Consider the following 26,835-nt stretch of genomic DNA (forward strand, 5'->3'; position numbering starts at 1 on the left):
TTCAATCTTTCCAAAGCATTTTAGCTGTGCACTTAATAAAAGCTCAAGTCCTTCTGTGTTCTAGAATGTTCTCCAGGGTCTGGTTCTTCTCTGCATGTCTTCATGTTCATTCCTCACATCCTCTATCACTGCTACATCTACTAATTTCCTTATCTGTTCTCTCCGAACCCAGTGTCTACAGGACATTGTGTTTCTTATTCCATGTATCCTCCTTTAGCCTCTCAATGCTTATCACCATGTGACACCTTTCTGTTTCTCTGTCTACTTTTCATTGTAAACCTCCTTAATAACCTAACTTCAATGAGGACAGAAAACCCTGTCTACCAGCTATAGCCCCACTAATTAAAATGATATTTAACCTAGGAAATATCCAGTAAATATTTGTTGAATGAATTAGCAAGTAACTACCTTTGTAAGAATGAATAATCAATGAAAATACATTAAACTAATTTTGATAGACTGGAAGTATGCATATTAAAATTCTATGGCCACCATAAAGACCTATATGTAGCCATTTTAAAAATTGAATAGTTTTCCTAATTTCATGTTAAAGATTGGAGTAAACATATATTATCTGAAACTTGGGCAGTATAAAATTTAATAAACTGTAGAATGCATTTAATGTAGGGTATAGGAGAAAGTTAATTGATAACATCTACATACAGACCAGGTTTTTATCCTCTGGTGAGAAGAATAAAATCACACCTCAACACTTTTACTTTCTTTTTCCTGCCAGTCTAATTTATTCTGAAATGAAATAACAATTTAATTGTCTTTTTGAAACTTAATTGTTCTCAGTTCCCCAGCAGCATCTAATCACTTTTAGATAACTATCTGTACTGTTTTTCTTTTTGCAGCATTCCTAATATATCTCTACTTCATTAATATTTTACATGCAAGTAAAATAAACATAGAGAAAAGTGTACAAAATAGAGACATAGAGTTTAACAAGTTGTTGATGACAACCAGTGGTAAATCATTCAAGTATATTTTTTCCTCTGCCAAATCTTAGTTTTCCAGGCCATTATTTATACTTTTATTTCTTTGACATTAGTGTATTGTGTCTCCCCTTTAGTATTTCCTCCAAACTGGTTCCACCTAGAAGGATATTGTAGTGATTTGAGTAGATACAGTCCCCATAGGCTCATGTTTGACCATAGGGAGTGGCACTATTATGAAGTGTAGCTTTGGAGTAGGTATTGCCCTGTTGGGGGGAGTTTGTTACTGTGGGGGTGGGTTTTGAGGTCTCCTGTGCTTAAGCTATGCCCCCTGTGGCACATAGTTCCCTTTTGCTGCCTGCAGATCAAGATGTAGAACTCTCAGCTTCACCTCCAGTACCATGTCTGCATTGACACTGCCATGCTTCCCACCATTATGATAATGGACTAAACCTCTGAAACTATAAGTAAGTCTCAATTAAATGTTTTCATTTATAAGAGTTTTCTTAATCATGGTTTCTCTTCACAGTAATACAAAATAAGTAAGACAAATATCTATTATCTTCTAAAGTTCATACATCTCTAAAACATGGAAGCAAGTAGATAATCCTCAAGTAGACAACATCTACAGCATCTTTATAGCATATAACAGCTTTCTGAATTCAGCATCATGGTAATCATTTCAGATGTACTCAAGAGTCAATTATTCAAATCCAAACATACTCATAGCCTTACCAGATAGCTTTCATTGAGTAGTTAGAGTTCGATGAATTTTATCTGAAAGCAAAAATTATGGATATGTGGTATATCCCCTAAAATGTAAAGGTTTAGGTCATGAGGCAAAACAGGTTATATATAAACAGATGCACATGTGCATACTTACTGTTGATCAGACTACACACACACACACACACACACACACACACAAAGTTGTTATATAATAATACCTCTAACAATTGTTTTGTGAGTCCAGTTTTATTATCAGATCTACACCATCAGAAACAAAAACAAAAATTAAAAAAACACTTTCCATTCTAATTCACCTTAGAATTATGTCTTTCTCATCACTAATTCCTGCGCCTTAACAATTCTTCTCCCAAAGTAATTTAGAAAGCTTAACCTCTCAAATTTATTTATCATTTCTGCCTAAATGAAACATAAAGGGAAAAGAAAATATATTAAACTAAGAATATAAAAGAAACAGTGGGGGGGAAAGCATGGTGGTTGAAACTGTATGTCTCTTGGTCTGGGGTTGTTTGGTTGTTGGTTTTGAGACAGAGTTCAACTACACATCCCACAGTAGTTTTGAACTTACCCTCCTCCCATCTCAGGCTCCCATGTTCTAGACTTACATGAATAAATTCCAAAATACAGATTCTTCTGTCTTACCAGATCTCATTTTAAGTGAAAGAGCCATATCAGTTCTCACTGATAATGAATTCTGAGATACCTTTTATTAAACTAACACAGTTGGAGAAGCCCTGAGTGTTAAACAGTGACTTAATAGATGAAAATTTCAGTTTGCTTCAGGGTGCACATCAGAACTCTGATGGTTGCATTGATTGTATCTGTTAGATATCATGATAAAATTACTACATGAGCCAGTGACTTAAAATGATGATCAACACCCACCCCCTCATCATGTTATTAAGAGGGATGTTGTTTGTTTGTTTGTTTGTTTGTTTGTTTTCTACTACTAAGTAGCATGGAGTCATTTCAGTCTCAACTTACCCAGGTGGTTTTGGTGACTTTGGGTTGACTCTCCATGCCACTGTGAAGAGGATGATGGCTTTCTTGGCTCCACCACTGTGAGCTTTCATTTTAAATACCAATAGCCAGTGCTTGTCCTTAGCACCAAGTCAGAAAATCCCATGTGTCCCTTATACTGACATTCTATGTTCTACATCTTTCACATCATATTGGCAAAAATGGGTGAGAGTGTAGTCAAGTCACATTACAGGAAGGAGAAATAAATTGAAGGGAGTAATTATAGATTTGTATTGACAAGACCATGACAGAGAAAAAGTGGAAAATTTGCACCAAATAATTGTATTACTTGGGGGCAAGATGGAACATAGAGATCAGAATTGACCTTCAGTTCAGTTCGACTAAGATATTAGTTTGCTAATATGAAAAGGTACAGGAAAAAAGGGACATGGTGATCTCACCAACCATGTGAGCATTAAAGCCTTGGCACTTTAAAGAGAACTTGTAACTCAGCAAAGAGTGGAGCTCATCTCCATTAACACTAAGATCCCAGGGAAGTTAGATGTTGCTGAAAACTCTTGTTATTGCCTGGCTTCAGTGGTCAGGGTAGACCCATGCGTTAGACTAGAGAATGATGATAGAGTTTTCAATAAACAATTTTTCTGCACAGAACTGTTTGCTTACTTCAAAGTATATGGGTTCCCAGAATTAATCTATTTAAGAAAACCTGACAATTCCATTAATTAAAAAAACCCACCATTTTGTCCTTCTCTAGTCAGTTTTTACTTCACTTCTGACAAAAATTCTCTTGGCTCCTTGCTGCATACACAATGACTCATTGTTGTGTTCTCAGCATAGGTACATCTGGCTGAGTCAATATTCAAGAGTGAAAAGAAATGAGAACCAGGCTCAGACATTCTCCTCTGATTACATTATGACTCAGGACACCCACCAGTAGTTTTATTCATTACTGGATATTAAAATCAAAGGCCTTTAATCTGCAGCAACAGAGTTGTCCAAATTGAACCTCATCTGTGCGCCCTGGTAGAAGTTTTCTTAGCAGGATGCAGAGATAATTTTAATAAACTTATTATTTTTTCAGTCTGCCCCCAAAGGGTTTAATGAAACTTTGACATTTTCTTGGTGCATCACAGATCAGTACTCTATCTTTCCTCCCATTGCAGGTATTTTTAAGAATAATTTGAACTGATCATGGTGGATACAGTCAATAATTTCAAAAGGTAACCTGCTGCTTTAATGCATCCCAGAATATCTGGCAAGAACATAGGCCCTTTCCTTCCCTTCTCTTATCCATAAACAGGTTGAAGATAGCTCCATTAGCCTTACTATTTATCTTGTTGAAAGTCTGATGAAGACATCAGTATCTGTGTTCTGAAGACATTGTGTTCTCATTTCTTTTTGCTCTCCTTATTCTAAATATGAGGGAAGTAAATTTCAGAAAAAAAACAAAAAACAAAAAACAAAACAAAACACAGGGTGAGTGGACTTCCAATCCGTGGTCCTTTGGATATGCAAAGAAACAAGAGATTATGAAAGGAAATTGATTCTAGAAAAAAAATCTGGCAGATTTTAGTTATTAAGATTAATATTATTATTGAGATTTAAACCTTTACAGGCTTTGTTGTCATTATTAAAATAGTTTAATACAGGCTCTATTTCATAAAATAGTCACGAGAATTAAATTATATAGGACATGCTCTATATTCTTATTAAACAGAGTACAAATGAAAATTCATTGCCACTCATATAGGGAAATGGCTCATTGGATCTTCAGAGATCTCTCAAACAGAGTGTGATACTTACTGCAGCACCTGCCCCTAGCTAATCACTATTACAACTATTGTATATAGGTGAGCTCATTTAATATTAATTTAACATAAACACTCTGTGTGTGCCCTCACATAACACTCCCACTAAGGCTATGGAGACAAATAAACTATGACATAAGAGGTCACATGCCTGAGCTGGCATTCCATAAGTAGCCAGCTGTCAGGGGCAGAATTCTAACTTAGTAGCTAAATAATGGACGCTGTTTCCAACAGTCCTGTGATGTGGTTTCTGGAAAGAAACTAACCTGAGGAAGGATGAATGATATAATTATAATCTTTCTTCAGAGCTTACATAGCTCTAACTCTGTGCATACCTACAGACCAACTTCAATATCTAGAAATGTCTGCTTTTTTTATTGTAGAACAAGAAATCATGAGGAGCAGAGACAATGTGTATTGTTTTCATTATGTTAAACGAAACTTTTAGGACATTACAGGTAGGTGTTACCATCTGTGTTCTCTGTCTTTCATTTCTCTATAGGGCTTCTAAAAAATATTCTAAGGTCTTGGAACCTGAGGATATAAGTGACCAGCAATTTAGAACATTGGATCCCTTCATAAACATCATTATCCCTTCCAAAGCAGCAAAGCACATGTAAAGGAACTGTGGAATTCAATTCTGGAGATTTCTAAAATGATGGCAGCTGCAGCTGCTAGCCTCCTGCCTGGTGCAGAGGTTGGCACTGCCAATAGGGCCTCCTAACACAGCCAATGAGTAGCCAGGACCAAGGATGGACAATTCTCAAGCTTGATGAGAACCCTTTAGAAGACCCATATAGGTCCAAAGGAAGAAGGCACAGTCACTATTGATCAGGAGGATGCCCTCCTTTATAAACAAACAAGATCTCCTTAGAGACAAATGAGAATACTCCAGGAGGTGCCATAAGGTACAAAACATAATAGATAAAGGATTTGATATTAAAACAAGTATAGTGCCATTTACTATCTTAATCATGCTACAAAAAGCAAAATATAAACTCAATTTAGATTTATAAAAAAATAGTACTCTAGAGGTGGATGAGAAGTTAGGATTAGTGCATATTAGACTAAATAAAGAATATTGTCAATTAAGAATATTAGCAAGTTCCACCATTTTGCTGTATACAAGAAACATACTTCAATAACAAAGACAGTTACTACTTCAGGATAAAAGGATGGATAAAGGTCTTCCAAGCAAATAGTGCCAGGAAACAAGCCGGAGTTGTCATCCTAATATCTAATAAAATAGACTTTCAACCAAAAGTTATCAAGCATGATGAGGAGGTCACTTCATATTCACCAAGGGGAAAATCCATCAAGAGAAAGTAAACTATCTAAACAGGCCCATATAACACAAGGAGATAGAAAAAGTTATTTAATCCTTCCAACCCCTTCCCCCAAAGAAAAGCCCAGGACCAGATGGACTTAGTGCAGAATTCTACCAGACCTTCAACAAAGACCTGAAACTAATATTACTCAAAATATTCCATAACAAAGAGAAGGAACACTACCTAACTCACTCTATGAAGCCACAATTACTCTGAAAACTAAACCACACCAAGACTCAACCAAAGAAGAGAACTTCAGATCAATATCCCTTATGAATATTGATGCAAAAATGCTCAATAAAATTCTTGCAAACTGAATCCAAGAACACATCAAAACCATTATTCACCACGATCAAGTAGCTTCATCCCAGGGATGCAAGGTTGGCTTAATATATGGAAATCCATTAACATAATCCACTATGTAAACAAACTCAAAGAGAAAATCACATGATCATCTCCTTAGATGTAGAAATAGCATTTGACAAGATACTACACCCCTTCATGTTAAAAGGATTGGAGAGATTAGGAATTCAAGTCCCATACCTAAACATAATAAAAACAATTTACTGCAAATGAACAGCCAATATCAGATTAAATACAGACATACTTGAAGCAATCCAACTAAAATTGGGGAAAAGACAAGGATGCCCACTCTTCCCCTATCTGTTCAATATAGTACTCGAAGTGCTAGCTAGAACAATAAGACAACAAAAAGGTGAGACTCTTACAGGCTTGGTTTTGTTTGCTGACGAATCATTAACAGGTCTGGACAACACACACACACACACAACTGTGAAATGAATAAGTGTTTGGAACAATTTGGGAAAGTCTGTGTGTTATAGCTTATTTTTAGGGAGGATTGCATATTACTCTCTATTAGCAAGAAAAAGGAAAATATTCCATGAAGTCATGTTAGCCTCACTTTAGAGCTGATTCCAGACCCACATTAAATGCTCAGGGCTTGCAGTTTCTTTTCCCTCTTTCTTCCTTTCTGTCTCCCCTTTGCATTTATTATTAACAAATGAGTATATAAATCATCACCTCATATGCTGCTGTTGTTTCTTCTTTAGGTTAGTTCTTTTCCTCTAGGTATGAGATAAGTTGAATAGGTGTTCCAAAACATGAAAATTTAGATTAGTGAGCCTATGGGAAAGAAAAATAGATATAGGTCAATTTATTGTTCTTTCCACTATGACTTTTTAATCACAGGTATGCTAGAGGACAGCTCAAGCATGACACAGATATCTCAACGACACAACGCATATATTACAATAAATGAATCGTATATAGATATAATCCCTAAAATATTTAAAAGATACATTTAAATCTCAGCCTACAAGTCTTTGAATACAAACACTACTTCATCTCTATTTGAGAGTGAAAGAAGGAATGGAAGGATGGGGGGAAGAGAGAGAGAGAGAGAGAGAGAGAGAGAGAGAGAGAGAGAGAGAGAGAGAGAGGAGTGGAACTTTCACTGAAAATCTCTATTAGCTTTCTATCATATGCTATCAAAAGTTTACAAGGAAAATACATGTATATCTCTTCTAGGGGCCATGTATTTAGCTCTCATGGCATGATCTTGAATCTATGACTGGTCTATTAGCAAAAGTGGACTCAGTTTCAAGTTAATCATGATATCCCTACTCTATAAAAATCTCTGAATTCAGGCATCAGTGGCCTATAATACCCTCCATTCATCTTTCACAGTACTCTAGAATCAGAGAGATGGAAGACCCCATAGGCATAGTCTTCATTTCAAGATATTTGCACGAAACTGATTTATGTATACTTGGTCACTGAAGAAGAACCAAATCTGAATTAACAGGATTCTAGAAGCAAAACAACCTCACAGAAGGTGCTATCGGCTAAGCAGTAGAGAAGAAGTTATGGACAAGGTAAAGTTTAAATTGGGACTTCATAGAGGAATGGGACACATACAATTAAAGGAAAAAGAGAATACACAGAACAGCAGCAAAAATTCTATAAAGATTCAAGTCCATGAGGGAATGGCCAACCAATAACAGGCCCAACTTGAAACTCACCCCATGGGCAAGCACAAATCCCTGGCACTATTAATGATACTCTGTTATGCTTGCAGACAGAACCATGTTGTTGTCCTCTGAGAGGTTCTACCTAGCAGCTGACTCAGACATATACAGACATCAACAGCCAAACAGTAGATGTATCTTGGACATTTTTAAGGGAGAATAGGAGGAAGGATTGTAGCCCCAAAGGGGGTAGGAACATGACAGGAAGACAAACAGAGTCAACTAACCTGGAACCTTGGGGCTCTCAGAATCTGAACCACCAACCAAAGACCATTCACGGGCTGGATCTAGGCCTCTTTACACATATGTAGCAGATGAGCAGCTTGGTCTTCATTTGCATCCTGAACTGGAATGGTAGCTATACCAAAAGCTGTTTCCTGTATATGAGATATGTTCTTCTCTCCGGGTTGCCTTGTCTGGCCTCAGTGGGAGAGGAAGCACCTAGCCTAGCAGAGACTTGAAGTCAGGGCATACCCAGGAGGGTCTCCACCCACTCAGAGAAAGGGAAGGTGGCATGGGGGGCGGGAAGGATTGTGGGAAGGAGTGACAGGGAGAGGGCAATGAGAGGAATATAAAGTGAATAAATTAGAAGAGGAAGAAGAGGAGGAGGGAGGAGGGAGGAAGAGGAGGGGTTCAAAAGTAGGGGTAGAAAACAAGACAGAGGAGAATTTCAAGTGGAAGTGAACAGGATGGAGGAGGTGGGGGGTTCCTACATTTTTAGAGAAGAAGTACTGAAAGGATTAATCATTCAATCATTGGGAATTGACAGCCTTTTTAGGCAAACGATTGCACTTGTACCTGCTGAATAAGTGAAACTGTTCCAGAAAAGCTTTGAAACTGTTACAAAAATATATTTGAATAGTATGCATTCTACATGAACCCCTCAGCAAGGGTTGGGAGTAAGGGGTTGGTTTGGTTTGGTTTTGGTTTTGTTTTGTTTTGTTTTGATTGTTTGTTTTTTTGTAGTTAGATGTAAAACTTCTTCTAAACAAATGGGAATGAAAGCAAAAATAAAAAAAATGAAGCCTCCTGGAAACATTTTCTCCTCCACTCCTGTTTCAAATCCACTTGAAACTTACTTACATTACTTAATCATACAAAATATATCCGTGACTTAGAACTGTCCCCACAGACTGGCACTTAATTCTGTTTACTCACAGAGTTCATTATATGTATTATGAGAGCAGAATCAATTTCTAGATTTAGATTTCTCCTTTAACTCTTTCTCTATTTATTAATGAGTTTGAAATGCTCAGCCCTAAATCTGACTCTGACCTGCCCAGGCAGGTCTCTTACCCTGACTCTGACTCTTACCCAAGGCAGATCCCAACATCTGCTGAGGATCCTCAGGTGGCATGAACCATATAACTTGTCAAGATTGGATAAGCCACTCACTGTGTTGATCTTTCTGCTAGCTTCCAAAGTTATGTTGCTCTTATTAAAATGTCAGTTGCCTGACCTTTAGAGGCATAGGGGAGCCTCAGAGGATATTCCAGGCAATCAAAAACAAGCAGTTAAAATCCGAGCGTGGAGAGAAACAGATTTGCCAGGTGAACTGTGCGTTATGTTAACATGGCTCCGTATTAAAACAGGACTCTCTGTTCCTGGAGGTTTATTGGAACAAATTGGGAGTGCAGGGTAGGTTAATACAACCGTTCCTCTCTGAGGTCCCAGGAAGAAGGGTTTCAGGAAGGGGCTCTTTTCCTTGATATAATTTGTTTTTTTTGTTTGTTTGGTTTTTGGTTTTTTGGTTTTTGTTTTTTTTTTTGTTGTTTTTTTTGTTTGTTTGTTTATTTTGGAATGTGAGCTTGGGAAAGTGTCATTTAATCTGCTATGGAGAGCTAATTTTATATTATCTGGACAGTATTATTCTAGTAACATTTTGATGAATAAAAAAATTCACATGTTACAAACTTGAACTAACTAAAGAGAACACTGTTGTGGCTGGGCAAACAGCAAATGCAATTTTAACTGCAATTAGCAACATTTATATTCCAGGGTAAAAATGAATATGGCCAAGGAAATGAGCCTTATCAAGTCTCTCCACTTGCAACACAAATCATCTATGAGTTAATAATCACAGACATTTTTATGAAACAATCTCATTCTTAGCACAAGTCTCTGCTTTCTGCATTCTGCCCGCCTTTATAGAGACTTTTCTCAGAGTGAGAGGAGGTGAAAGAGGCTCTCCATAGTACTTTTGGGACAATTAGCTGGAAAGCATCAGGGGACAATAGGGGTCCAACTTATTCTGCCCTGAAGAATTCTGACAATTGATAGAAAACCAGCGAGAGTGCACTGTGCAGGGAATCTAAATGCAGTCTAATTACAGAGAATCTAAAACTAGAGGAATTATCAGAGAAGACTCTGAATTGGAAAAACAGGCTTTGTGACAGTCGCTATCCTTTTAAGAATTCTCTATTAGATTACGGTAACATAATCAGAATTTTCTATATCCAGTAAGACACAGTTAAAAAAAAAACCATGGAAACAGAACAATGTGAAAGTTACTTGCCTATCAGCAGAGTGGTACTTTGAAGCAAAAAGTATGTATCTGAAAATTCCTTTTTCTAAGATGGAGTGATGAACTTGCATTTGAAGTTTGAAAGTCTTTTAGCAATCAAAGGATCTAGTTGAAGAAAAACTTTCTATATTATTTATTAATCAGAATGAATTATACATTCAATATTATCTTCAGATTCCCTCTAAATTAGTTTGACCTATTTGGGCAGTCTTTCAGAATCTTGCTGATAAATGAGATTTGAGACTGAAAACACAAGGACTTCCCTCTGAAGATTTCTCAGGCCTGGCATGTCAGAGGTAGACCAGATAGCATTCTTGATTTAAAATCAGAAGCTTAAACAGAAGGCAAATGAAAAAATTACCTGACAATATCCAATAAGTGCTATTTTCAGTAAGAATAATAGGAGTAAGTAAGCCAATGGGAAGGAATTAAAGAGGCTTTGGTGGAACTTTTGAAAAGAGAATATACATCTTTTGTCAGAATATATGGATAATTTTCCAACACACTTTTCACTACTTATTTTTCTTATATTCAAAGTACTTGGTGAATCATGAAAAGTCCCACACCATTATCTGCACAACCTTAGCAGATTAAAATTTTCTAGGCTGAAACGCATACAGTGATTTGCTTAAGACCATATATTTATTGGTGTTTGGGATTAGAATCCTGACACGAAGGCTGTAATAATCAACAGGCACCATGGCTCTCATCCATCCCTCAACACAACTTTACTCATGTTTCCACGTCTAAAGAGGAAGTGTTCAATGTTATTAGGGTGTCATTCACCAACATAGGTGTGTGTGCACATACCTTTGTGTGTGTGTGTGTGCTTGTGTGTGTGTAATTCAATGTCCTTTGCCCAGAGTCACTTAATAATCAAGCCTAAAAGACAGGCGTTGTTTGCTTATTTGTTTCTTTTCTGTGAGAATTGTCGTATGGGTCACAGAGTTTATTTTTGCCACTTATAGTTTAGGGACCTGGTGCTATGCGCCTTGAACCCTATCTTCATTTGGAGATACATGGGTAACTTATAAAATTTCCACCTCCTCTTTGAAAATGCCTCTGAGGAAAGGATTTACTGATGAACACTTCAGTCTACAGGCCAACTGTAAGAGTCCTAATAAGCAGAGATTCTTAACCAAAAACCAACAGATGGGCATATGTTTGGAGAGTTTACAAAACCACTGAATGTCAATATTCACTTTTCAAGTTTGTTGTATAGATTTTTTGAGAAAAGATCTATAAAACCATCAAATGTTCAGAAAAGTCTGTCTCTCAAAAATATTTAGCCAGAAACAACTCTCATTAGTTTGAGTGTTTAGCAGAAAATTGTTCAAATCAGTGGTTTCATAGCAAATGGGATAATCCTACAAATGATGTTAGCAAGTTGAATTTTTAACAGAGATATTACAATTTCTTCATGAAGAATAATACAAGAATAATACAAGAATGATATCAGAAAGATTAAGTTGCTATCAGATAGGTAATGAAAATTCTAAAACAGTGTAGAAATATAACTAAATTATCAGAAATTGTTAATAACATTTTCTCCCTATTATTCAAAATGGGAAATTCAATCCAATATTTGTGATGAAGAAATTGCCTATAGGGGTTTTTCAAAAGAGCAGTATACTTGCAATAAGCAGATTTAAAGAGAAGTATAAGAAACAAATAGAAGATGATATGAAATATAGAAGTAGGAAAAATGATAGTTATTCTCTATAAATAGTAACTAATCTGTCTGCAACTCACATTAGGGAACATTTTCTATGAAAGAACAATCTTAAAATAGTGGTGTGGGTAAGTGTCAAATTTATGAGTCGAATAAAAGGGAATACATGTCTCCTAATTGCATCTTCAAAATCATCCCATTCTTGATAAGAAGGTGGCCTTTGGAATTGTATGGATAAAGAGTACACTGAACTGTCTAAGAGACTGCAGAATTCCTTCAAAGGTTCACCATGAGTAGTGTGTTCCCAACAGGACTGTCTCTTTCCTAATCACTGAGTGCAGATCGACACTTCAGGAAGACTTGGTTTTCTCAGTCACTGCCTTACATACTGCACACACATTTCCAGCTCCTTCCCCAGATCCACAGATTTTTCCAGATAAGGTGATCCTGAGGCACACTGAAGTTTTAGAAGCATTGAATTAATGAATTGCATTTCTTCAACAGTTATGTGAACTGTCTCTATTACCACCATTTTTAAAGGTAAGAAATAGAGGCATCTATAGAGACAAATAACCCAGCAATAGTCAAAGGTAGGACAAGTTTAGCAAGCCTGGAACTTTAGTTTTCATCAACACAATGGTTTTGTTTGTTTGTTTTGTCTTGTTTTGTTTTTGTCAGAGGTAACCCATCAACAATCCAAACCCTCGGAATTAACAGTTGAAAGGAATTTTCCTGGGTAGGATGATTAAATTAAATTGATTTTGAGCTCTCATAAAGCTCCTAAAAATTTAGGAGAAGACACTCTCAAGAAGATGCCCATCCAAAGGTTTTCCAGTGCTGAGCTAGAAACTCTTGAATAAAGAAGTCCTGAGGGATGGGCGGTAATACTATGGCCACATCCAGACACATCTAGGGTGTGGCTAGCATTAGATTTATCTGAAAAACGGGGAGAAATGTTACAATTTTTCTGGAACTTAGGAAGACAAAAACAAGTAACTTAGTCCTTCTTTTACTTTGGACTGAGCTTTCTTAGAAAAACACAAAGAAACAAACCAAAACGATATTATACTGTTCTGTGAAGCTTTAATATGTCAAACTTTTGACCTTTGATATGTCAAAATTTGTTATAAGTTATCACTTACTGTGGTTATTATTATAGCAATAATAATTACAGTTAAGTCAGAGACCTAAAATCACAGACTACTTCTTCCTTCTACACACTTTCATTGTCAAGTTATATACCCAAGAAAACTTTAGCCCTTAACTTGGTTATGTGCGCCCTGGTCGCAGGGTGTTGTGTCCGGCCAGCAGATCACAGCCTGGGTTCTAGGCTGGAAAGGCATTTTGGAAACCTGGAAGAGAAGAAGGGCTAGGAAGGTGAGAAAAGGTGCAGCTAAGACAGGCATTCTGATCAAAGCTCAATTTTACTATTCCGCACGCAGTTATGAAGCAGGGGAAGGGGGCCCGATTCCCTCCAAATAGTCTTGGGGTCCAGTAGTAGGGTGACCATGTGATGGCTTCGGAACAGGAAAGTGGCAGGTTCCAGCAGTGGGCATGGCAGAACAATTGAGCAGCAAGCTCCATCCAGGTGTAAACAGTGGAACCATTAAGGCTGGGGGAGGGGAGGCTACAGCAGGGAGCACAGTTGCCTCAGCACATAAATGGTTTTTCTTACCCTTGACTGCGTCTACCGCCATTTGGATTCCTACACCGAGGTTCCCTGATAAATGAGCAGTTGCATTAATGCTGCTATCCTTACCACTGGCCTGATCAATACAAAGCATGTTAACCTGGCTAATTAATTGCTAGAATCACCTAACTAACTTGTAGAAACACTTAGCTATGCAAAGCGGATAGAGATATTCTCTTAGTGACCTTTGTAGTGTGCTGCTGTTTGAAAAGTGGGGTGTTTCCGTTCTGTTCCCAACAGGAGTTTCTTCTCTAAGTAAAAGCAATCCCCCTGCCTGTGTGAATGTAGATAGGATTACATGCTCTTACTCTACCATTCAAGGCAACTGACGTTTACTCTTGTAAAAAAGCAACCATACTTGTCCCATATGAGTAAATACCTGAGTTATTCGGGGTAGAGGCTTGCTGTAGTAACCCCCTTCTCAGCTTCCAACAGAATTGGAGAGCCATCTGAGTTTCCCTGGTTTAACAGTGTGTAATTTAATAATAGCTGGTATTTTTATGATTTTACACTAAAACATGTTTATTACCTCTTTGAGAATTTCTTGCAATGTAATTGGTCAGATTTACCTCCTCCTTCCCCTGACCTCCTCTCAGACCTGCCTCTATCACCCTCTCTCCTCAACTTCCTCACTTCTCATGTTATAACCCAGAAACACATGTGTTGCCCATATATTCCTGGGTGTGGGTCCACCACCAAGATTCCAAATTTCAACACTGCCATTTTATATATTATTTTAATGAAATAAGCTTTCATGTATACCAGAACTCTTGAACTCTCTTTTTACCTGACAATAACTTTGGAGTTCTATTGTGATTTTTGAGATTATTATATAAGTAGATTATCTCTCCTCTTCCCTTTCCTCCCTCCAAAACCTGTTTCTCACTCCTTTGTTCTATCTCAAATACATGACCTCTTTTTCTTGAATTGCTTCTACATATGTGTGTATGTGTGTGTGTGTGTATGTGTGTATCTTTCCCCCCCTCTCTTTCTCTCTGTGTGTGTATGTGTGTGTATCTCTCTCTCTCTCTCTCTCTCTCTCTCTCTCTCTCTGTGTATCTCTGTGTGTGTGTGTGTGTGTATGTGTGTATCTCTCTGTCTCTCTCTCTCTGTCTCTCTGTCTCTGTCTCTCTGTCTCTGTCTCTGTCTCTGTCTCTGTCTCTCTCTCTCTCTCTCTCTCTCTCTCTCTCTCTGTGTGTGTGTGTGTGTTTGAGTTCCTAAATATACAAAAGCAAACTGCTCAGTCTGTCTGTCTAACGGTATTTGATTGTATGTTTTCAGGGTTATTTAGCATTAACTAATTGGCATTCTCTTCCCTGGGCAAGACTGATTTCCCCAGCTCCCCTCATCCTTACTTGCCCATAGTTCTTTCCCACTTCTGAGTTAGCCTGTCTGTTGGTATAGTCCTGTTCTGGTCATATTTACAAAGCTGTGGTGATAAGATTTCATGGGTGTAACTTCTGACATTTCTAGCAAGACAATCTCACAACAAACTCCCTGTTCCTCTGGCTCCTACAATCTTTCTGTTCCTGCTTTCACAGTGATCCCCGAGGCTAAAATTTGGGAATTGTGTTGCAGATGTATCTGCACAAGTCTGAATGTCAGTCCTGAACTTCTGATACTCCTGTATCCATTTCTTCAATGTTATAACTATAGGCATAGGCACTGTGTCAGATTTTCTGTGGTGCTAAGGATATGACCCATGGAATCACGAAGAGTAGTATACACTCTACCATCTAAGTTACATTCATAGCCCCCCAAAGCATTTTAAATTCAGTGTTTGATAGTTAATTTGAATTTGGATATTTTTGTAGGCTCAGACAATAGGCCAAGCATGTCTCATTTCAATATTATTTGTTTTTACTTGATGGTTCTGAAGCAGAAGCTGGCTTCTTGTGCGATGAATCTAGACAAATGGTGCTCCACAGCATCTTCTTGGAGCATATGTACTATTTCTATTTTTATATCAAAGTAGTAAAGGAACACACAAGTGACAAAGTAACTGTTACTTTTTTACTCCCGAGGAAGAAGATCAATTAAAATGTAATATTAAATCGAGGAAAAGATGCATAGAATCTTTCAAATCTGCTCTGCATGCTGACAGTGACGCTATTAACTGTCTGTAGTGAAAGAGTAAAGTTTGAATAATTGTATCTTCCCCTTTCCTCCACAAATTAAAACCAAATACCCCACTGGTTCTTATTCAAATTAAAAATTATGAGTCCCTGAGTAGACACAAGGGAGGAGGCAGAAGAAAATATCACAAGCAAGTAAATTGTACTTCCATGTTGCTGCCGAAGCTTTTATTTATATCACTGAAGATGCCCTGGCTTTTGCTGAGATTTATCTAGTGCTTAATTGAATATTTTTTTGATTGCCTGTTATGTGCAAAGCACTGAAGAAGCCATCAAATTTTATGTTTATTTCCTCAAGGACTTTACCATGGAAGAATTTTGAGGTAAGTTACATTTTTCATGATTTGATAAAATACTTATCTAAAACAACTTTATTGGAGAGGGGTTTACTTTGGCTCAGGGTTTAAGGACACACAGTCAATTACATCAGAGGAGGCATGGCAGCCAGGACTAGCTTGATCTGGGACTAGGAGCTTGCTGAGAGCTTCCTCAAGCTCCTTGGATCAGGAAACAGAGAGACCTGTCTGCAACTGGAGCTAGCTATAATCTCCTGTGTCTTCCAGCTAAGCTCCTTGTCTAGAAGGTTCTGTAACCTCTGAAAACCCACTGTCATCATCTCGGAGCCAAGTGCTCAAATGAAGATATCCCTGGGGACGGCTTATCCAAATAGATGAACACGTGGGGATGTTATTTTGTCATTAGCAAAAGCAGAAGTCAGATACGATGATGAAGATGTCAGGAGCATGCTGAGCCACACTCAGGATGCACTTGGCACATAGATGTTGGCATCAGCAAGATGGTCTTTCTGAGAGAAAACTTTCTTTATACCTTCTAGTCTGACTTAGCATTACTTGAAACCACCAATACGAATGTTCACTGGTTTGAATGGGACATCCAGCATTCCAGGCCTCTGAGTTCTTGGAAAAGATTGTTTCCTCTGTGGCAGAGGTGTTGGAACTTGAGAAAGCTATGTGAAAATGCAGATCAAGTGTTTCCATTCTGTGGAAGGGTTTTCTTCTTAGCTGGTTTGCAAAGTTCAGGAAAAAAGCCATGCCAACTCAACCCTTGAGATTTCTGAGTGATGATATGTTCCAAAGACAAAGATAAGGGGGAAATGGTTCCTTCTGTTGTGCACAATTTCACATTATCCAGAACTTTTCTGAACAAGCCCAGGAGGGAGCTCCAAGCTTCTCATCACCCATGGTGAATTAAGGAAGCAACTAGGAGCTAACATTCATACGGGGATTTAGAACAAACCTAAAGATTCTGAAGGCCAGCCTGTAGAAGTTGGTCACCTATTTTCATTTCTCATTTTCACCCTGGAGTTTTGAACAAAGTAACCCTAAGGACAGGTTGATATTCCATTCATCCAGTTAACCTCTGAGGAATTCAGATAGGCAGGGAGGCATCATAGTATATTTTCATTAACAGGAAGCAATCCTTTCATCCCCAGAGGTGAAAATGAGCTGCAAAATATGACAGACCCAAAACAAACATTGTGTTGACTTTTCCTGCTTGGGTGAAAAATGTCAAAGAACATCTAGTTTTGTGGATAATGAAAATGTGGTATATATACATGATGGGATTTTATTCAATATTAAAAAGAATAAAGTTATGAAATTTTTGAAAGAGATGAAGAAACTGGAAAATATTACATTTAGTGAGATGACTCCGTCAGAAACATAAAGATCTCATGCCTGCTCTTCTGTGCATATGTTAACTTTTAATGTTGCGTGCATGTGAATGAAAGTGTGACACTAAACAGAGGACCATCAGAGTAAGAGCCAGAGGTGTTGAAAGCAAGAGTGGGGTGGGGATGAGGCGTGGGCAGTGGAGGCACAGGTCCTAAGAGGCCTGTAGGTAGAAAGGAGGCTACTGGAGCAGGAGGACCAAAGAAAAGCAGGGAGAGTAAAGACCAGGCATGGGGAAGGAGGGGAAAAAGAAAACAAGTTTTGTTTGGATAATACTTTACCGAATCTTAATTCTTCATAAACAGATGGAAAACAATTTACCAAAAAGGAGGGAAAAGAGAGAACTGTGAGTCCCCAGAATATTTCTAGATTCTAGTGGCTATGAGTGGAGACCCTTCTAGTCTTTATCTGATTTCCAAGTCTCTGTGCTTCTGCCTTACAGTATTTTTAAGAAACACTAAATGGGTCCAGAGAATGGTACTGGCTATGTGAACTGTGAGCTGGCTATTTGAACCTACCCAATGCTTGGTGTCTGAATAGGAATTAGAATTGGTGTCTTTTTTTGAGAGAGGTTAGCTGGTTGGGAAAACTTTTATTTTTCCCTTTAAAGTCCTTTAATACTTTGTGAGTGCAAATCCATGGCTAATATAGCTGTTTTTTTTTCCTTTAATTCAATCATTTTTGCCTGAGCAACAATGACAGATACCTTAGATGTTCCTGAAAAGTTTCAGGTATCATTGAATATATGTCTCCATCTTCCAGGTCTGTGGAAGCCTTCGGTATCAATAGTATTTAGGCATTGTAAATATAATGTCATGGTTTTAAATAACATATATGATTCTTATTTTCTGTACAATAAAAAAAAGTAACAGAAAGATATGAAAAAAAGGAGTAAAGTTATTGCATATCCAAATTCTACTCAGAGATAAGCACTTAATATTTAATTATATTTTCCTAAATTTTGGTATATACTTACAGACTGCATCTTTACATATTATTTTGATTAGTTTTCTTCAGTGAGTTTTTTTACTTCAGCAAGAAGAAGTGCACATTTTTTGATATCTTTTCCTTATGGCTTGTTTCCATACTTGTAGATCACATCCACACTGAGTTCTTGCACTCTTCTGGTGAAAGCTTTTGGTGAGCTCTGCATGGTTGATGATGCTCCTGTCATAATCAATATCTCAAATTTATTTTCTCTTGTCCTCTTCCCTCTCTTCCCTTCCTTCCCCTCGTTCCCTCTATCTCTCCTTCTTCCTCCCTCCATTCTTGCCTTTTTTATATTTTATAGGAAGATGGATTCTTAGTGTCCTTGGAAAATATCCCATTTTGAGTTTTTTGGCCATGGCAGTGTCACAGACCCTCTGACAGCAGCAGGTACCTTCCAATGAGTATCTAAGTGTTCCCCTCCTCAGTGCTTGTTTGCTTGTGTGCTTGTTTGCGTGTGTGCTTGTTTGCTTGTAAGAAGTTCTGCACAGTTGTATCCAGCAACTCTTAGGTCCTCCATAATTATGGACAGATGCGAGTAAAAGTTCGGTGACAGATGACAAGGAGTTTGCCCTATACTGCTGTCTTCTGTCACAGCATGTCAAGATTTTATTAAACTCCTGTCAGTACAAGGCCCATATAACATTCTCCACCTGTCTACCATCTCTGTTTCAAAGCTTTGCCCATGACCTTGCTTTCTGGACACATCGACACCTCTTTTAGGTCAGAACCTCTGTGACTCTACAAAGCCCTGTTTCATGTTTTGTTCCTTTACCCAGTCTTCTGAATGCTTATTTCCCTTTTCTTGAGACCCTTTGCTTATCACTCTTAAGGTTTAAAAATCACAAGAATATAACATCGACCTGATTAAATTTTTAATCTGTTGCAAAGCCACATTTCGTGTTTTATCGTTTCGTGATATTGCTGTGATCCCTTTATCCCTCTTTGCAGTTCTATTCTCTGCATCATCCTTAGCACTTAGTACTAAGTACTCAGCACTTAGTGGAAGTCATTCGGCAGATATATGTGCTTTTGAAAAAATACACAGTGTTGTTATATGGATGGAGCATAACAGCCATTGTAGAATGAATTTTGTGTTATTGATTCTTTTTTAAAATGACATTAAGCATTAAGATCTGTTCACATCATAGCTATGTGCAAATCAAATTAATCATGCCAGCTTGCTCAAATAGACCCCACAGATGGCAAATATCACATTTTAGTCATTTCTTTTTAAAGAAGGATCTTCTATGTTACACTGACTGTCACAAACAATGCTGTATTAAGTATTGTATACTTATAAGCACAAAAGAAAATGAAATGAGTACACATATGTATATGTTTTATAGATAGGAATAGGTATGATCTGATTTCCATATAAGAATATTTGTATGACAAGTTGAGTACTTGGCCACTCTGCTAAATAAAATTCCTGGCTCTAATTCTTCCCTATTCCATATGTCCCAGCTCTTTACCTGCTACTTGATGAGTTTTGCTCACTTAAAATGTAGTGCACTCCAACTACTATGGCCACCATAGTATAAAATGAGTTGAAAAGATGGCACTTTCAAGCACAGGAATGAAGATAGCCCATGTCTCCTCTTGGATTTTTGTGTCTCTGTGCTGGTGATGAGAACATATTCCTCCTGCCCAAGAAGACTAAGAGATACAAGGGAAAAACCCAGGTACATTAACTTGCTTCTGGAAAGAGATCCCTGTTCCATCAGGCTACATTAGATGGCCAAGTCTCTGCAATATATTTCCAGATAGTACGCGGACATGAGTAGATCTGTCCTAACAAATAAACTGTGCCAAAGAAACAAAGATGGTGGTGTAGGACCCCAGGGTTTTTGTGGTCCCTTCCAAAGGCACAAAACTTGATTGGTGGAGATAAGCAAACATATTGTTAAACAAGTGTCCTCACTGTTATAGCCTTGCCTATCACACTGCCCATATTGTCAGGTTTCATCAGCGTGTAAGGTAAGGTCATGCGATGGTGACTATCTATTTTTAAGGCTTGTTTTTTCCATATGTTTATAAATTGTCTGGATTACTTAGCATTGCTTGATTGTGTCTTTTGTCCATTTCTCCTACTGGTCTGTCGTTCACTGATTAGCAAAAATTTAGGAATTCCATACAAATTCAAGGTTTTATTTTTTATTTTAATTAATTTTTATCTATTAGCTTTACAGCACTCAAATCCTTAATAGTTTTAATCCTTTACAAACCTGGCATATGCTTGTTAATTTTATTTAGAAGTTCAGAAAATGTTGAAATAATTTTTGCTGTAATCCAAATTATCAATTTCTGATTTCCATATTTGGTGGTTTTTTTTTTTTCAAATTCAAAGGTTTTCTAAACAAATGGTCTTCTGAACAAAGCCTTAAAGCTGTACTGCATTACCTTTCTGTATTGTGTATAAAACGTTTGCTTCTTCATAAATACAGTTTTGGTGCATTTAGATTTCACATTTTTATTGGCAACTTAATAACTAACATTTGTTTTTCATTTGCTTTTATTTATTTGTTCACTTTAAAATAATTTTAAAATTTTTTGTTTATTCTAATTCTATCATTTATCACTTTTCTTTCCTACTTGCAAAGCCTCCCATGTATCATCCATACTAGCTCTCTTCCAAACTCATGGCCTCTTTTTCTTTAATAGTTGCTACATATATAATATTTCTAAATATATAAGTACACCCTCACAGTCTGTATAATGCTTTCTGTATGTATATAAGCAATGAATAAAAGGGACTGACCATTGATATTGGACAACCAGTTAGTGAGCCCTTCCCCGGGTAACACTACTTCTCCCCTTCTAGGCTTTCCTTGGCTGCCTTAGGTCTTTGCCTATGGTTGAGGCCTCCTGAGCTTTTCTCCAGACATATTGGCATGTCTGATGGTGTTGGCATTGTTTAGATCATAGACAGCTATAGTGATGAAACTTCATGACATTTATAGCAGACCAATCTCACAACAAATTCCCTGTGCCTCTGGCTCTTACAGTTTTTCTGCCTCTCCTGCTTCCAGTGACCCCTGAGACTTCAGGAATTGTGATGTAATTATATTAATTTGGGCAGAGCTCCACAACTCTATCTGTTGCAAAGATATGTTTCCTTGATGAATAGTGAGGATTGTGGTTACTTGTGAGTATAAAAACCAATGTTTAGATTTGTTATGGATTATGTTCATTTAATAAAATGGCATTTATAATTTCTCTTCCAAATCCATAATTTCACTAGCCCAGGGTAGTTAGCTAGGCTTTCAGTACCAGGCATGACTTCATTTCTCGCTGAATGACCTGAATCTCAACTAAAGAACTGTTGGCTACCACATAGGTATGAGTGTCAATATTGCACCCTTAGATTTATTGTGTCATACTGGTTGTTGTTGTAGTTGAGAGGCATTATATCTGGTTAGAAGTATCGTTTGATCCCCACAGTTGAAAGCCTTCCTGGCACCTTCTAGTACCATGAAAGCTACTCTTCTTAGACAAGACTTTCAGGTCAGATCCATCTCAGAGTTTCTGTGTCCTGTACCTGAAGCATCTGGTGCCTTCAGCAGTAAGAACATATATTTCTTCATCTCTGGGGGTGTCAACCAAGGGCAATAGCAACAGACTGTGATATTTTCATAGTCTCTTGGACAGCCCTGGCCAACAACTCAAAGGAGAGCTTCTCATGTCTGTTGTTGGGGTTTTATTGGATAATCCATGACTCTTGGGGTAAAGATTGTCAGCCAAGTTGATAAAATTTCATTGAAACTATATATTTATACACCCATTTACATGTATTATTGATATTTTTAGATAGATAGTTCATAGTACGATTCCCGGCAAATTTTAATGTGCTGGGCAGCTTTTCCTTAGTGTTTATCATATACAATTGTTTAAAAATTATCTCTAAAAGGTCATGTAGCTTTTTGCATTCAAATACTAGACAGAATCAATTAGCTTAGTACATTTGTTCCCAGAATTGTCATCTCAGAGATGTTTGTCTTGTCAGGAAATGATTAAAACCCCCTTACAGTTGGTCCTTAGGAATTGACTTTAGTAGTTATAGGACTCTGTTGAGTGTAAAATTTGATATAAATGCCCAAGAATATAACTTATAAGAATAGCAACACAATTGATTTACTTGTAAATTTAAAGGGCTTTGAATTTTGTTTTGTTATCAGGATTTTCTACAGATGTAGTTGCACAACTGTTAGAATTTATGGCCTTTGAAGAAACACTAATTCCAAAGCTCCCCCAACATGTGTCAGTTGCTCAGTGTGTTAAATAGACTCAATTAGACATAGCAGTTAGCACCAACTATTTCAGGGAGTCACAGTGAAGATTCTATGAGTTAGCTGAACCTTTTGGGGAGCAAAGATTCACCAGGCAGCACCTTTAGCATCTCCTTGCTGGAAGCATCCCAAATTCTCTGAACCATGAACCTGTGTGAGAATCCCGTTCTCTTTCACTTGTGGGATTCTTTGGCTTCATTTTTTGAAGTCTCTGGCAGCAATCCCCATCTCTTTTTTCATTCATTAATTTATTTATTCACTTTACATTCCAATTGCTGCCCCTCTCCTGCCCATCCCCCAGTTTCTAAAGAACACAACCCAGTTAAGTTAGGCAAGGGCTTTTACGTACACACGCTAACTCTGCTCCCCTTGGACTGCAACTCTTTTCTTCATCATAAGTCCATTAATTGAAAAACAATTTAGAGATAATTTCATACATGTTTATTTCCTGCAGTTTCAAGACAAACAAACACCCATTTTTCTATGTCTCAGGATTTAAGATTTATTCTTACCATCTTGCCCTTCGCACATCCTCCAAGTAAATATTTATATTGTCACCATGTTTAATTAGCATGTGTTTAACATGTGCAATGGCTGTAAAAAAAATCCCATGTTTAAAATGTTGTCAGCTCTTGAAGTAGTAAATTATAGCTTAAATCCAACATACAGCTCATAGACCTTGGAATGCCAGTAGACAGCATGTTTAACCTTTAATAAAAATAAAACATTACCTCAAACTGAGGGTAATGTTCCAGAATTAATGACTTATACAGATGTCCTCTGTTATTGAATCATAGGAAACAGTATGAACATTACCAGTTGTTATGTTAGGTAGCTGATCATTTCTTTCTTCCTTTCTTCCTTCCTTTCTTTCTTTCTTTCTTTCTTTCTTTCTTTCTTTCTTTCTTTCTTTCTTTCTTTTTTTCTTTCTTTCTTTCTGGCAAACTTTCTGTGGTTTAAAATGTTACCCTTGTTAAGTCAGAAGGGTCAAGAACAACACCACAAGAAAACCTACAGAATTAACTAACCTGGGCTCATAGGGGTTCACCCAGACTGAACTGCCAACCACAGAGCATTCATAGGAAGGACCTAGGTCCTTTGTGTCTGTATAAAAGTTGTGCAGCTGGGTCTTCATGGGGGACTCCTAATTGCCTGCCCTTGCATCTCTTTTTTCTACCTGGTTTGCCTTGTCTAGCCTCAATAGAAGATGTGCCTAGTCTTACTTCAACTTGATATGCTAATTCTGGTTGATATCCATGGGGGCCCTTCCCTTTCTCAGAGAAGAAAGGGAGGAAGGGGGAGGTGGAGAAAGGGGAGGGGAGTGGGAGGGACTGGGAAGAAAGGAGAGAGGGGAAGCTGCAGTTGGGTTATAATGAAAATAAATAACATAAGTAATAATAAAAAGAAATAAGAAAAAATTTAAAGAGTAAAAAAATCACCCTTCTGAATAATCTGCTCTTTTATTTCTGGCAGGCCTAGAGGGGCCATAGGCATGAAAAGAATCATGAATGTTAAATTTGAAGAAGGAACTTGGATGGAAATTTTAAACACTCTTTTTTTATTTCCTTGTGGAGTATTTCTAAATTCCATAGCTAAATAATCAAGTGAAGAGAAAATAAGAGCAGAGGAAAAAAATTGCAAATCAAACTTTTCATGATATGAGCTTGATGGAAAATTTAAACACTCTTTTTTATTTCCTTGTGGAGTATTTCCAAATTCCATAGCTAAATAATCAAGTGAAGAGAAAACAAGAGCAGAGGAAAAAATCGCAAATCAAACTTTTCATGATGTGATCAGGGAGTATTGTCATTTTACACCATTCAGAACTGGGGTGGGGTGGGGTGGGGTGGGGATTGCCTAAATCATCCTCTCCAATAGCACACTTGGGATGTGTGCTGGCGTGACTTCTTAAGCCCATCAGGTCTCTGAGAAATACTTACAGAAAAATATGGCAGCTAGGTTTAGGTGAGGGAGCTGTGGAAGCAGCAGAGAATGAGAGCCAGAATTAAAATTAGGCAAAAATGGTAGAGGACAGAAGACTGCTCTTCTGGCACTTAGAGGTCCCTGGATGAAGGAGCAGAGCTAGAAAGCAGCAAGGGTGTATGATCCACAAGGGTGGGTATGCAAGAAGAGATATATCTGTCTCTGGCATATTGCACTAATCACTGAATACAGGAAAAATTAAAACCATTTACTCAAAGAGAGGAAAGCTAATGTAAAATGAACAGAGACTACGCTCATTTTTATTGCATGCTAGCTATAATATCGGGTCCGATGCTAGCAGTTTTGTGGGTATTGGCAGAGATATATGATCTAAAAGTAATACATCAAAAGAAATAGTGCCCCCATTTCTATCACTGGCTAGATACTCAAGTGGTTCGGTTATATAGAATTCAATGCACATAACCATATAGAAAAAAATTGTCCCAAGTTTGCTTTATAATAGACAGCAAGATAATTCATCTTTAAATATGAAAGATATGTTCAAATCAGTCAATATTACTATCATATGAATTTTATTTTAGATCTTTGCCTTTATTTGGAGATTGACATCAAATCGCTAGATGAATTAAGTAGACAGCACCCATCAATGCCTCAAACTAACTCCTTCCCAAAACACAATCGCCTTTATCTCCTTGTGAAGATTACATCTGCCCCAAGAATAATCATCAGCATTTATGATGCTGTTTATTTGCTGCAAATCATTCTGATCCCTAATCAAACTCATCCATATTCAGTTTACCTACATGGTTCAGACCATAGTGTCAGCCAGAATATTAATATTTCAAGATATAATCTAATACATCAAAAAGCTCAATGAGGACAATTCACCAATTTACAGTTCCCTATTTATTCATTACAGGTATACTGTATTAAACAGGGATGGTGCACTATGGCACTCTCTTCTTAGATCAGAAATTACTGGAATGAATCCATCATGTGTGTTCAAGTCTTATTTAGCAATATTTAAAATTATGACAATTCTGTAATGTGGATCAAATCATAAATAGTCTGAACATGTAGCACACATGTTAACATATAAAGTATAATTATAGATCTCTATACCTTTATGTGTATATGTAGGAAATGGCAGAATGAAAAAAAAAGAGAGGAAAGCAAGAAGAGCCTACAAATAAACCACTCTAAACACACCAGAACTTATCTGGATAGAAAGAAAGAATGAAAAAGAGGGGAAGGCAAGAAGGAAGGGAAGAGAAAGGAAGTGAAAAAGGAAAGCGAAAAGAAAGAATGAAGGAGGGAAGGAAAGCATAAAAGAAGGGAGGACAGAAGGAAGAGAAAGAGGGATGCAGAGAGGCCGGAGAGATGAAGCGAGAGAGGGAGGAGGGATCACAGAAAGGCAAAGTAAATGCTAATTCTGCCATGAGCCATAAGAAATAGAGTTAAACGTTAAGGATTAAAAAAAAAAATATCTCTAGTGTTTGTATATTGATAGTGTATAGATGATTCCAGATAAAATCAACAGGTAATTAGTTACCCCTACCCCGACTTCACGGCTGAGCCTGCTAGACTCTGGGTAACTATTACAAGGTATTATATCATGAGTGGTCCTCATTCATCATTCATAAAATTTCACACACTTAAGTCTAGCTGCAGTATATGTAATATTATTAAGTTGTAATTATTGTCTATGTCTTCTATAACTGTTACTGTAGTTACATATATGCTTGTGTGTTCAGTAACTACAACTATAGTATATGTGCACATTTTTTTTTATTTCTCTCTTCCTTTTTCACGCCTCTTCTTTTCCTGTTTTCCTTCTTTGCCTATGGATTGAACATTTATTGTACTTCAGGCACTTCAGACAAGTGCTAAACCTCTGGGGCATACAGCATATGAAAGGCAGAAACATGAAAAAATAATTAACGAATAACATAATAAAGTTAGCTAGAGGTGTAGAGAGGCTGAGTACATTTTGATGATCCTCACATACACTAGCCTGTGGACAGGAATATTATTATATGGGCACAGTTCAAGC

The 26,835-nt window shown here is 37.4% G+C and overlaps 1 pseudogene; it reads right to left on the reverse strand.

Annotated features, from left to right (window-relative positions):
• The window catches only part of LOC110296459 (far upstream element-binding protein 2 pseudogene), a 139,108-nt pseudogene extending 125,278 nt beyond the window's left edge, over positions 1-13,830 (reverse strand).
• Between the last annotated feature and the right edge of the window lie 13,005 nt (positions 13,831-26,835).

The sequence above is a fragment of the Mus caroli genome, unplaced genomic scaffold (genome assembly GCF_978045245.1).
Source record: "Mus caroli unplaced genomic scaffold, Mus_caroli_1 scaffold_7, whole genome shotgun sequence".
In the NCBI taxonomy this organism is placed as follows: domain Eukaryota; kingdom Metazoa; phylum Chordata; class Mammalia; order Rodentia; family Muridae; genus Mus; species Mus caroli.